At 39.4% G+C, this 13,645-nt stretch overlaps 1 protein-coding gene and 1 non-coding gene across 6 annotated transcripts in view; both read left to right on the top strand.

Moving 5' to 3' along the window:
• NINL (ninein like) overlaps positions 1-13,645 on the top strand; it is a 237,945-nt gene that overhangs the window by 123,861 nt on the left and 100,439 nt on the right. The window lies entirely within an intron of this gene.
• Positions 12,428-12,534, top strand: LOC150003055 (U6 spliceosomal RNA). Its single transcript, XR_016512824.1, has one exon. It is a non-coding gene; the product is annotated as a U6 spliceosomal RNA (small nuclear RNA).

Raw genomic sequence — 13,645 nt, 5'->3', positions numbered from 1 at the left:
TTCCTCTCTGTCTCTCTCTGTTTCTTCATCTTCTTAAAGCAGACCCTTTGGCATCTCTTGCAATGCTGGTTTGGTGGAGATGTATTCTTTTAGCCTTCTTTTGTCTTGAAGCTCCTTATTTCACCTTCCATTTTGAATGAGAGCCTTGCTGGGTAGAGTATTCTTGGTTGTAGGCCTTTGTTTTTCATTGCGTGGAATATTTTTTTGCCATTGCCTTCTGGCTTGTAGTGTTTCTGCTGAGAAATCTGATGATAGCCTTATTGGAGCTCCCTTGTATATTATTAGTTGTTTCTCTCTTGCTGCTTTTAGGATTCTCTCTCTGTCTTTGAATGTTGCCATTTTAATTATGATGTGTCTTGAAGTGTGCCTGTTAGGGTTCATCTTCATTGGGATCCTTTGTGCTTCCTGGACTTGTATGACTCTTTCTCTCCTCATGTTAGGGAAGTTTTCTGTCATTAGTTTTTCAAAGAGGTTTTCAATCCCTTGCTCTTCTTCTTCTCTTCTGGAATTCCTATGATACGGATACCATTACGTTTCATGTTGTCCTGCAGCTGTCTTAGAGCCTCTTCAGTCTTGTTCAGTCTTTCTTCATTGTATTGCACTGTCTGGGAGTTTTTGTCTACATTGTCTTCCAGCTTGCTGATCTGATCTTCTGCTTTCTCTATCCTGCTTTTAATTCCTTCTACTGTGTTCTTTAATTCAGAGATTGTATTTTTCATTTCCTCCTGGCTCTTATTGATAGCTTCTATGTCCTTTTTCATGCTTGTGTAATTCTCAGTAAGTTCCTTATAGTTTTTCTGGAGCTCCTTGTAGTTTCCGCTGAGCTCATTGAGCTTCTCCATAATCCATATTATGAATTCTATATCTGATAGTTTGCTCCCCTCTATTTCATTTAGCACTCTTTCTGGGGGTTCTACCTTTCCTTTCGATGGGGGGTTGTTTCTCTGTCTCCCCATTTTTGTGATTTCTGTTGTTTATTAGTGCTTCTTAGAATGATCTGCACTTCCTAAATCTGTCCCTGGTGGTGTCAGATCCTGTACCAGTCTGGCCCTAGGCAGCCTGTTGGAGACTTCCAGGGATCTACTGCCTTTGTCTGTCTTCTTTAATTGTTATTCTATTCAATCTGTGATTAGCCATCAGGCTTAAGGACCCTGGGTGTGGCAGCTTAATTCCTGTAGGCTGGGCTTTTGCTTCCCCTCAGGCTGACGCCACTTGGAGGGGAATGGTCTGCCTGCAGTACTGGGAATGAGTCAGCACTGGGACCCAGTCGGCTGCTTCCCCAGTTCTCCTCCCAAAGCCACCACACCAAACTCTTCCCAAGTGTCTCCGGTCTTCTCTGCCTTCCCTCCGCTGGAGTCCAGGGTAAGTGGGGGCCAAAATATTTTTGTATGTGATCCGCTTAAGAGCTCTTTTTCTCCCGCTGTTTCTCTCCAGCTAGCAAGAAACCCTGTGACTTTTCGCTTTTCACAGCTGGATACTATTTTACTTTTTGTTCTGTTGCTGTAGGCTGGGCAGCCCAGCTGGGGGTTTAGACCCTGCCCTTCTCAGGGGGAACCCCTGGCTGCTGAGCTGTTTCTCAGTCCCTTCAGCTGCCACCTGTGTGAGTCCAGCCAGCCCTTCTGCGTCTCCGCACTCCCTACCGGTCATGTTGTGATGTAGCGGCCTTTTCTGTCTCTCCATGGTTATAAGACTTCTCTCCAGCTAGTGTTCGGTTGGTTATTCCAGATGATTTTTCCAAAATTAAGTTGTAAATACAGACTAGTTCTGGGAGGATGTTAGCGTAGCTTCCGCTTACTCTTCCGCCATCTTGTTTCTCCCTCTTCTTGATTCTTATTAATAGTTTCTATGTCCTTTTTTATGGTGGTGTAGTTCTCCGTAAGTTCCTTGTAAATTTCTTTGAGCTGTTGGTAACTTCCTTGGAGTTTGTCATAGTTATTTTTGACGTTGTCGAGTACATTGAGCTTCTTTGCCACTATTCTTTTGAATTTTATGTCTGACATCTGGGTTATGTCTATTCCATCTACCTCTCTTACTTGGGATTCCTCTTTCCCTTTCATTGGGAGGTTGTTTCTGCATCTTCTTATGTTGGATTCTTCTTGTTTGTTTTAGTTTTTTGGATTCATCTGCTTTGATTTCCCTCCTTTGTGGTATGAGAATCTTTACAGGAGATCTGAGGGTTTCAGTTGTGCAGTGTCTTTGATCTCCTGAGCCTGATGTTCTTGGGGTACCCTTTATATCGTTTGTTTATGCTGTCTGGTTATGTTTCAGATGCTCTTTGGTGGGACCGTCCCTCTGGCTAGTTGATTGAGAGTTGTTCTGCCCACCTTGTCTTGAGTATTTTTGTGGAGATGCTATTAAAAACAGAAACACACAGCCCAGGCAAGAAACCCACACCCTCAAAAATATCCCCAACCCTCTATCCCACTATCGGCATCAAATGAGCCAGTATTAATATAAATGTAAAGAGGTTAGGGCTATTATACTATAGGAGAAATGGATAAGAGTTGTTTTAAATGAAGAAAAAATGATTTTTGAGAGGGGGGATGATAGAGTAATCATAGTAGCAAGTAGTGTTAAGACTGTGCAGGACAGTGAGGAATATTTACATTGTATTTTAATAATAACAAAAAGAGAGAGGGAAGAATGCAGGATACAGTAAGAAAGTGGTAGTGTATAGTATTAGATTTATATAGTAGTTAGTTATATGCTATATATTTAGTGTGAAAGGGAGGCTAAACAAAACAGACAAACGAACAAAAATTAAAGATGAAGGATGGGAGGGAGAGATGGTGTGAAACAGATTAAAGAGATAGTTTAAAGAGAAAAAGAAAAAAGATTATATAAAAAAATTAAAATTTAAATTTGAAAAAATTTTTACTCAGTTCAGCCTTTGTGTGTAGTCTTCTTTTTCTGGATCCACACCTGGTAAAAATTCCATGTGTTTCAAATTTTTTCCTGGTTGGCTGGCTGTGAGGAGCTCTGGCTTGTTTCTGTGACTGCTTTTCTCTCCTTCAGGGGCCTGTTGTAACTATTTGCAGTGATCCACAGAGTTGGTTCTCTCCCCACTTGTCCTGCGGCGCACTCCAGCAGTCCTCAGGCTTCTCTAGCAATGCTGTTCTGTTGGCAAGCCAGTGCGCATGTTCCTAGTCCCCGTCCAGCCTTGGGTCCTGTCTTCACTCCTTCTCCCAAGAAGTCTCTGTGCTCCAAGCCACAGCACCGGGCTGTGTCTGTCCCTGGCTGGTAGTGTCTCACCGTTCATCTGTGCACACTGCTGGCCCACCTAGGGCCCCCACCGAGCCCATGTTTCTGTCACAGCTCTCCTGGCCCAGCTCCGCTCCTTTCTGTTCAGTGGCGCCGCGATGTGCATATCCGGGGGCGTGGGGCCCCCGGCTCAGACCTGCCAGTCCATGGATTCCCTAGCCAGACTCAGTTCACACAGCTTCCCGCAGTCTAGGCTGCTTGCCATCCTTTCACACCTCTGGCTGTTTCAAGGAAACCTTCCTATTGTCTTCCTCTGGGATTCCACTGGTCCCAGCGCCTACAGCAAGCAGCAATTTCCAGGCAGATCTGGGCCAGTGAGCCGGTCTGTAGCGGTTCCTCTGTGGTGCAGTACGGCAGCGGCGCCTGGCTCGGCGGGCCCAGCAAATGGGCTGGTGCACCCAGCAACTCCCCTTGAGAGCATGGGCGAGCCTTTTGCCCTTTTCCACTCTATTTTCGCACTCCCTTCCCTGCTCGCATTGTCCAAAATTCGCATTCACTTACTTGTCTCCGTGTCTGTACATTAAGCCTTTCCGCAATGGGAGCAAACGGATAACACTGCTGCCTACTCCACCACCATCTTCTCCCTCTCCAAGTTGTCTTCTTATTGGAATTTTCCTCAATTTTGGTTCTTTATTCTTTCCAAAAAATACTCTTAATTCATGTCTAATTCACCTTCACTTTTTTCACTTGCAAAATTTTCTTGGTATCCAAATCTTCTGAACAAACTTCCACATAATCTTCATCTTCCAAATCACTTTCACTTTCACTCTTGACTCTGTTATTCTCATCAACGGACTTGAGTAGCATTTTGCTGAAATTCAATATCTCTTGGGTTATCGAATTGATGTATTTTTCATCCAGCCATTTTCAGTGGTAAATGAAAATAAAAAAAAGAACACTGACTTTGAAGTGCCCCCCCGAAAACAAAACAAAACAAACAAACAAATAAAAACTACACCAACACTGACTTTGGGGTTTGCGGTATCTCTCAGATACAATTTACTATAGAATATCACACACCCTTATGAAACATATTTTAGAACCAAACCAATGGCTTAAACGTTTTGACTTAACATTAGTCACATACAAATGTGCAGCTAGTCATATTGATACATGTAATAATACTTAAGAAGAGAGTTTGTTTTATATCTCAGACCAGCCGTGACCTCTGCAATGTTAAAAGAATTGAATGGCAATAAATATGTACCTATCAGTAAATATTTTGCATGTAAATGCCTTAAATGCTTAAAAGTCATAGGGTAGCTGAATGGATAATAAAACAGGATCCATATATATGCTGTCTACAAGAGACACTGCAAAACAAAAGATACGCGCAGACTAAAAGTAAAGGGATTAAAAAGATTTTGGGGGGGAGGGAGCAGGAGATGGCAGCAGAGTGACTAGCAGCCTTGTCTGCTTGCTCCCACCACAGAAAGGACTTGGAATACAAGCACAGAGTGGAAAGTGAGAGCATCTTTCAGATAGGGCAAACAGGGACAGGAGCATGGGAACAGCGTGGGAGAGGGCAAAAACCAGGGCCTCCACTGTGTAGGGACAGCCAGAGACTGGCTCATTAGCTGGCATCTACTAGAGAGAAGGCCAGGGCAGTGCGGAGACCTGGAAACTGAGCTCCCGCCATAGGTGCCCTTCCCAGCGAAGTCTGGGAGGGTTTCAGTGAGAAACTTTGGATGCAGCTGTTGGAGGCACAGGAAGACAGAGGCTAGCCCTGACTGCCAGAGACTGTGATTTTTGGAGGTGCAGAGAGCATGGAGATCGGGGCCCACAGAGACCAGTGCTGAAGCATGAGACCACACTGAGACTTTTGGAAGGAGCGCTAAGGCAAGATCCAAGACTTGGCAAGGACCCTGGGCATGCATGCCAGTGTGCAGGCACAGCAGCTCTGCTAAACAAAAACAAAGAGGACTAAAGGGTACCACAGGACCAGTGGGTGGGACCCAACCCGTTGTGGCTCACAGTGGAGAACTGCAGTAAGGGGAGAGGTCAGCAGACCCACGAACAAGAGAACAGCAGCCTCAGCATCCAGCAAGATCTCCTCACAGCCAGAGAGCCAGAAAGGAAGATATGAAACCCATGAAATTTTGACCAGGGGTAGATCCAGAAAGAAAAGAAAGCGGTAAAATCCAAATACTACTGGGAGGAATTCCGCCACGGTCGTCTTCATGAGTTATTTTTTTATCCTCCCAGTTTATGCACTTTAAGTCACTAGTTTTTATATTATAGTTTATTCCATACATTGTATTTTGCTCCTCCCTTCTATTGCTCCACTTTAGCATCCAATATCCTCTTCTTAATTTTGTCTTAAATTCTACTCTCTTACTACAACTAGTATCCATTCCACACTCATACTATTTGTCCCCTTTACAACCTCTCAAAATCATTTTTCTTGTCATTAATCATCTTACATTCTTTTTCCCATACATAAAACACACTTATTCTTTTTCCTCCTTGATCAGTCTTTGCACATTGGCTATGGATATGGTGGTAGTTGTGGCATTACTGCAATTTTATTCATAGATCTTCATTGTTTCAGTATTTCAAATCTCAAATCCTATAGTCCCCCCTCTCCTAATCCATTAATACCTTCCTCTGGCCCTTTCCTTCTTTCATCTTAAATTTGAATTTTTCCCTCAGCTTGGTTGCATTCCTCATTCTTAGTTTACCTACCCCTCTATAATCTCAAATTTACTTCCCTTTCCTCTAGACGTCTCTTAAGCTTTTCTTTCTTTTTTCCCTTTTATTCCCATCCCACGTATGTCAATCATAGCTCAATGGTTGTTGATAGTACTGGGGAGAAACTTTTTCTCTAACTTGGGTCCTACTTTTTCGTCTTCTCCTTCTTCTTTATTTATTTATTTTTGTTTATCTTCTCTCATACTAAATATATATTCTATAGCTTCTGTTTAAACATAATACTGTACACTTCCCCTCTCTTACTCTATTCTGACTTCTTTCCTCCATTTTTAATGTATAATGTAAATTTTACTTACTGTCTTTCACTGCCTTGTCCCTACTCACTACTATTATGGCTCGTCCCCCTCCCCTCTCAAAAATCACTTTTCTTTCAGTTAGTCAACTCTTATCTGTTTTTCCTTTAGTATAATAGTCTTAATCTCTTTACATCTATATTAATAATGGCTCATTTGCTGTTGACAGTGTGATGGTGGGGGAAATTTTAGAGAGTGTGGATTTCTTGCCTGGGTTGTGTTTTTATGTTTTAATAGCACCTCCACAGAAGTATTCAAGATGTGGTGGGTGGAGTGATTCTCAATCAGCTAGCCAGGGGGAAGGACCCACTAAAGAGGAACACAACAACCCAAATTGAAATACAACCAGACAGCCTAAGTAAATGACATAAAGCGCATCCCAAGAGCATAAAGTTCAGGAGATAAAAGAGAATGCACCACTGAACCCCACATAACTCATATTACAGAAGGTCACAGCATGAAGACAGCAAGTAAAAGCAGCCCAATCTAAGAAACAAAAGAGTCACCTAGAATCAGGAAGGAAGGAAGGAAGGAAGGAAGGAAGGAAGGAAGAAAAAGAAATCCACAATGAAAGGAAAGGAGGAATAACCAGAAAGAGTGCAAGATGAAACAGAATTTTTAAAAACTATCATACATGGAATTCAAAAGAATGGATATAAGGAAGCTCAATGAACTCAACAAACTCAGAGAAAACTACAATGAACTCCAGGGGAACTACCAAGCACTACAGGGATGATATAAGGAAGTTCCTTTGAACTACACCAGCATTTAAAAAGACATAGAAACTATCAATAAGAGCCAGGAGGAAATAAAGAGTACAATTTCTGAACTGAAGAACACGGTAGAAAGAACCAAAAGCAGACTAGATGAAGTAGAGGATCAGATCAGCGATCTGGAGGACAATGTAGAAAAAAGTTCTCAGACATTGCAACAAAATGAAAAAAGACTGAAAGAATGAAGAGCTTTTAAGATAGCTGCAGGACAACATGAAACGTAATAATATCCGTATCTTACGGATACCAGAGGGTGAAGAAGGTGAGCAAATGAAGAAAATCTATTTGAAAAAGTAATGACAGAAAACTTCCCTGACTTGATGAAAGATCAGTAAAACCAGGAGCTGGTTCTTTGAAAAGATACGCAAAATCAAAAAGCCTTTAACCAGACAAATCAGAAAAAAAGAGAGAGGACCCAAATAAAATAAAAAATACAAGAGGTGAAATCACAACCGGTACCACAGAAATACAAAGTAATGTAAAAAGTTACTACAAACAACTGTATGACAAGAAATTTGACAACGTGGGTGAAATGGGCAAATTTCTAGAAGTGTATCATCTTCCAAAACTGAATAACAAAGAAGCAGGAAGCATGAATAGACTGATAACAACTAGTGAAATTGAAGCAGTAACCAAAAGTCCCCTGGCACACAAAAGTCCCAGACCAGATGGCTTCACAGGAGAATTTTACCAAACATTTGGGAAGAACTAACTCTTATCCTTCTCAAAATATTCCAAAAAGTTCAAGAAGAGGGAAGAGTTCCCATCTTTATCTATGAGGCCACTATTATCCTAATTCCAAAAGCAGATCAAGACACAAAAAAAGAAAGAAAACTACAGGCCAATATGGCTGATGAACATAGATGCTAAAATCCTCAACAAAATAGTGGCACACTGGATTCAACAACACATTAAAAAGATCATACACAACAATTAAATGGGACACATCCCAGGGATGCAAAGATGATTTAATATTTACAAATCAATAAAAATAATACACCACATAAACAAAATAAAAGACAAGTCACATGACCATATCAAGATGCTGAAAAAGCATTTGATATAGTACAACACCCATTCATGATAAAGACACTCAGGAAAGTGGGAATAGAGGGAGCATACCTCAACATAATAAAGGACACAAATGAAAACCCAACAGCCAACATTCTACTCAAATGGGCAAACTGAAAGCTTTCCCCTGAAGATCAGAACAAGAGAAAGATGTCCACTACCTCCACTTCTATTCAATATAGTTTTGGAAATTTTGGCTGCATCAATCAGACAAGGAAACTAAGTAAAAGGCATCCATATTGAAATGTAGGAGGAAGTAATGAAAGGAGGAATCAAAGCTGTCATTATTTTCAGATGATATGATAGTGTACATAGAAAACCCTATAGATCCCACGAAAAAACCACCTAACCTAGTATGTGAATTTAGCAAAATAGCAGGGTACAGAGTCAATATTCAGAAATTGAAGGCATTTCTGTACATCAACAATAAAATACCAGAGAGAGAAATTAGAAAAAAATCTCATTTCCTACAGCAACAAGAAAAATAAAGTACTTAGTAATAAACTTAACCAAAGAAGTAAAAGACCTGTACTCGGAAAACTACAGAACACTGAAGAAAGAAATTAAAGAAGATACAAATAAATGAAAGCATATACTATGTTCATGGATGGGAAGAATCAACATCATTAAAATGTATATACTACCCCAAGCAATTTATAGATTCAATGCAATCCCTGTTTAAATACCAATGTCATATTTAACAGAAGTAGAACAAATACTTCAAAAATTTATATTAACCCAGCAATCTTGAGAAAGAAAAACACAGTAGGAAGAATCACAATACCGAATATCTATACTACATGGCTACTGTGATCCAAACATCCAGGTACTGGCATAAGAATAAACATATAGATCAATGGAACAGAATAGGGATCCCAGAAATAAACCCAGATATATGGTCAGTTGATATTTGACAGAGGGGGAAGGAGTATAAAATGGAGTAAAAATACCTCTTCAACAAATGGTGTTGGGAGAACTGAGTAGGAACATGCAAAACTATGAAAATAGATCACCAATGTACACCGTACACCAGAATAAGCTCAAGATAGATGAAAGACTTAAATGTAAGATGTGACACCATAAATGTCCTTGAGGATAACATAAGCAGCAAAATTTCAGATATCCCATGTAGCAATATCTTTTGCCGTTATATGTCCTAGGGTAAGGGAATTAAAGGAAAGAATAAACAAATGGGACTGAATCTGATTAAAGAGTTTCTGCTCAGCTAAAGAAAACATCAGCAAGATAGAAGAACCAACTCCATGGGAAAACATATTTGCCAATGATACTTCAGACATGGGTTTGATCTCCAAAATATATAAAAAATTTGTATGACTCAACACCAAGAAGACAGACAATGCAATTAAAAAATGGGCAAAGGACCTGAAGAAACATTTTTCCAAGGAAGACATACAGAGGGCTCATAGGCAGATGAAAGAATGCTCAACATCACTAGCCATCAGAGATGCAAATTAAAATCATAATGAGATAGCACCTCACACCAGTCAGAATGGCCACCATAAACAAATCAACTAACCACTAGTGCTGGCGAAAATGTGGAGAAAAGGAAACCCTAGTGCACTGTTGTTTGGAATGCAGACTGGTGCAGCCACTATGGAAAACTGTATGGAATTTCCTAAAAAACTAAAAATGAAACTGCCTTTTGATCCAGCAATTCCATTGCTAGGATTATACCTGAAGAATCCTGAAGCACCAGTTGAAAAGGACCTAAGCATTCTTTATGTTCATAGCATTATTTACAATAGCCAAGTGCTGGGAAAAGCCTAAGGGCCCATCTGTAGATGAGTGGATCAAAAACCTGTGGTACATTTACACAATGGAATACTACACAGCAGAAAGAAAGAAGGAGCTCCTACCTTTTGCGGCAACATGGGTAGAACTTGAAAATATTATGCTAAATGAAATAAGGTAGGCAGCGAATGACAAATACCATATGATCTCACCTAATACTGGAAACTAATGAACAAAACAAACAAATGATCAAAATAGAACGAGAGGCATGTAAACAAGGAATAGACTAACAGTGACCAGAGGTGAGGGGGCAGGAGGACTAGGGGAGAAAGAATGGTCCTGTCAAGGAACTAGTATAAATGACCCATGGACATGATCTACTAAATGGGGATTGATTGTGGGAGAGGGGAAGTTGGGCATGGCAGGGGAGAGAAATGGGGGTCAAGTGGGACAACCGTAATAGAAAAACAATTTTTAAAAAGAAAATGTATTTCATGCAAATGGAAAGTGGAAAAAAGCTGGAGTATCAATATTGATATCTGAAAGTATAGACTTAATTTTGTTCTAAAGATTTTATATATTTTTTAGTGATTGGGGAATGGAAGGAGAAAGGGAGAGAAATGTTGATGTGAGAGAGAAACATGGATCATTTGCCTCTTGCACAAGCTTGGACTTGGGACTGAACCTGCAACCCAGGCATGTGCCCTTTCCATGAATCGAACCAGTGTCCTTTTGCCTTGTGGGATGACACCCAAGGAACTAAGCCAACCCAGTCAGGGCTGACAATATGTAATTTAAAACAAAGACTGAGTAAGAGACACACTAATAATGAAAAAGGGAGCAATCCAATAAGAGGATATAGCCAACCCTTTTAAACATTTATGCACTCAATATAGAAGCACCTAAAAGTGTAAAGCAAATCTTGATGGACAAAAAGGGAGAGATTGAAAATGAAACAAGTCATAGCGGAGGATTTTAACACCCCATCAACATCAATGGATATATCTTCCAGACAAAAAATCAACAGTGAACTGGTGGCCTTAAGTGACACACTAGGTCATATGGATTTCATTGATATCTTGAGAGCATTTCACTCAAAAGCAGCAGAATATACATTCTTTTCAACTGCACATGGAACATTTTCTTAGGATAAGCTACATGTCAGATGTCAAAACAAGACTCAATAAATTTAAGAAGATTGAAATCGTATCAAGTATCTTCTCTGACCACATGGTATGAAACTAGAACTCAATCACAAGAAAAAAACCTGAAAAATACACAAAGACATGGAAGATAAGTAACCTATGTACTCAACAACAAATGGAGTTAAAAATGAGATCAAAAAAGAATTCAGAATACACCGTGAAACAAAAGAAAACAAGAACACAAGAACCAAAAATCTGAAGGACATAGGGAAAGCAGTCATAGGAGGGATATGCATTGCATTACAGCCCTGTCTCAAGAAAAAACAAAAATATCAAATAAACAATCTAACTTAATGCTTAAAGGAATTTGACAAAGAACAAAAAACAAAGGCCAATGTTAGTAGAAGGAAGAAGAGAATAGCCTTGGCTGGTGTGGCTCAGTGGATTGAGTGCCAGTCTGCAAACTGAAAGATCCCTCGTTTGATTCAAGTCAGGGTGCATGCCTGGGTTACAGGCCAGGTCCCCAGTTGGGGGCATGTGAGAGGCAACCTGTAGATGTATCTCTCACAAACCAATGTTTCTCTACCTTTCTTTCTCTTTCCCTTCCCCCCTCTCTAAAAATATAGAAATAAAATTGTTTTAAAATTTTTTAAAAAGGAAGAAAATTATAGGCCAGTATCCCCGATGAACATGGATGCTAAAGTCCTCAAGAAAATAATAGCAAACTGGATCTAGCAATACATCAAAAATACTATACATCATGTTCAAGTGGGATTTGTTGCAAGCATGCAAAGTTGGTACTATATTTGCGAATCAATAAACTTGATATATCACATAAACAAAATGAAGAATAAAAACTGTATGATTGTATTAACAGATGCAGAAAAAACCTTTGACAAAATCCAGCGAAGTGAAAATAGAGGAACATACTTCAACGTTATAAGGGCCATTTATAACAAACCCACAGCCAATATCATACTCAATGGGCAAGAACAACAAGCATTTCCCTTAAGATCGGGGACAAGAAAGGTATGCCCATTCTTATTAACATAGTACTGGAAGTCCTAGCCAAAGCAATCAGACAAGAAGAAGACATATAAGGCATCCAAATTGTAGAGCAAGAGTGTCATTATTTTTAGATGACATGATACTTTACATAAGGAACTCTAGTGATTCTACCAAGAAAACTAGTAGGCCTGATAAATGAATTTAGTAAATTAGAAGGATACAAAATAAATATCCAGAAAGCAGTTGCATTTTTATACACCAATAATGAACTATCACACAAAAAAACTAAGAAAACAATTTTATTCACAATTGCTTCATACAGTATAAAATATCTAGTATATATTTACCAAGGATGTAAAAGACCTATACTCAGAATATTATAAGACACTGAAAAAGAAATTGAAGAAGTTCCATGCTCACTTCAGCAACACATATATTAAAATTGGAACAGTACAGAGAAGCTTATCATGGCCCTTGTGCAACAATGACACACAAATTTGTGAAGCACTCCATATTTTTAAAAAAAATTGTTTATTTTATTTTTCGAGAGAGGGGAAAAGAGAAAGAGAGGGAGAGAAACAACATTGTGTGGTTGCCTCTCACTCGTGCCCCCAACTGGGGACCTGATGTGCAACCTAGTTATGTGCCCTGACTGCGAATTGAACCAGTGACGATTCGCAGGCCGACGTACGCTCCGTATTTTTGATGGAAAAAACGTTCCAAGCAAATAGACAAAAACAAAAAAACAAAAAAAACAACTGGGGTAGTAATACTTATATGTATATAAGTATATATATAATAGATTTCAAAACAAACACCATAAAAAGAGACAAAGGAGGACGCTTAAGGGAATCATCCATCAGGAAGATATAACCTTGTAAACTATATGCACCAAACATAGGAGCACCCAAACATATAAGGAAAATCTTGGAGGACTGCAAGAAAGATATCAACAACAACACACTCACAGTTGGGGATCTTAAACATCCTATTGTGAACAATGGATAGATCTTCTGAGAAAAGAATCAACAATAATTTTGTGGCACTGAACAACACTCTAGATCAAATGGACTTAATTGATATATATATGGAACCTTTCACCTCAAAGAAGCAAAATATATATTCTTTCCAAATGCACATGGGATATTTTCAAAGATACATGGTAGGACACAAAACAAGCCTCAACAAATTCAAGAAAATTGAAATCATATTAAGTATCTTCTTGGATTACAATGGCTTGAGATTAGAAACCAACCTCAAGGAAAAAACTCAAAAACATTCAAAATCATGGAGAATATATAACATGCTATTAAATAAAGAATGTGTTAACAATGACGTCAAGGAAGAAATGAAAAAGTTCTTGAAACAAGTGAAAATGGACACACAACATCCCAAAACCTATGGAGCACAGTAAAGGCAATCCTGAGAGGGAAGTTCATAGCAATACAGGCCTACCTAAAAAGGATAGAAGAATCTCAAATAAACAACCTAACCCTACATCTACAGGAAGTAGAGGAACAACAAACACAGCCCAGAGCAAGTAGAAGAAAGAAAATAATTAAGATCAGAGCAAAATTAAATGACAGAGGCTATAAGAACAATTCATAAGATCACTAAGTCCAGAGATGGT

This window comes from Furipterus horrens, unplaced genomic scaffold, assembly GCF_987537825.1.
Source record: "Furipterus horrens unplaced genomic scaffold, mFurHor1.1.pri manual_scaffold_8, whole genome shotgun sequence".
In the NCBI taxonomy this organism is placed as follows: Eukaryota; Metazoa; Chordata; class Mammalia; order Chiroptera; family Furipteridae; genus Furipterus; species Furipterus horrens.
Note: the sequence above shows the minus strand (reverse complement) of the source record. Positions and strands in the feature narration are given on the sequence as shown.